We start from the raw sequence: 524 nt of genomic DNA, 5'->3' as shown, positions 1-524 counted from the left end.
CATTTTCAGGACATGGACAAGTAAATTAACACGATTTTTTTCTTAACATCCCACTTTCTTCGTCATATTAAAGCGAGAGACAAAAGTGTAGAAAGAGATAAGTCGATAACCAGTATACTGATAACAATGCTCGTCTATTTAAACCAACCATATTAGTTACGTCGAGGCGGCTGTGAAGAGGTGAAATACGGTAATTAATATCGTTTATATTTTGCGATGTTATTGTTGTATTTTTTATCATTATAGAATACTTTTATTATTGTTATACGTGTTTTTAGAATAACAGCCATTTAGTATTGCTGTTAACTCAGTATGATTAATTTTACTTATGGGTATTATTTTTACTATCATTTAAAAATATTATTGATATTACAGTCATTTAGGTATTTATTACCCGCATTGGCATTAATGTTAATTCTACCATCATACCTACCATTATTTTTTATATTTTTAATACCACAGTCAGTCATTCACCAATTACTCTATACGACTAACTGTAAATATGTATTATTTATACTGTAATT

General features: G+C 28.2%; 1 protein-coding gene across 2 annotated transcripts in view; it reads left to right on the top strand.

Moving 5' to 3' along the window:
* LOC119588769 overlaps positions 1-524 on the top strand; it is a 3,905-nt gene that overhangs the window by 1,220 nt on the left and 2,161 nt on the right. The window contains exon 1 of one of the 2 annotated variants that reach the window (XM_037937411.1): positions 74-190. The exons of the other annotated variant lie outside the window; for it this stretch is intronic. The gene's annotated coding sequence lies outside the window, so the exon portion shown is untranslated. Of the gene's footprint in view, positions 1-73; positions 191-524 lie in introns of those variants that run through there. 2 annotated transcript variants of the gene reach the window in all.

The sequence above is a fragment of the Penaeus monodon genome, chromosome 24 (genome assembly GCF_015228065.2).
Source record: "Penaeus monodon isolate SGIC_2016 chromosome 24, NSTDA_Pmon_1, whole genome shotgun sequence".
NCBI classification, from domain to species: Eukaryota; Metazoa; Arthropoda; class Malacostraca; order Decapoda; family Penaeidae; genus Penaeus; species Penaeus monodon.
Note: the sequence above shows the minus strand (reverse complement) of the source record. Positions and strands in the feature narration are given on the sequence as shown.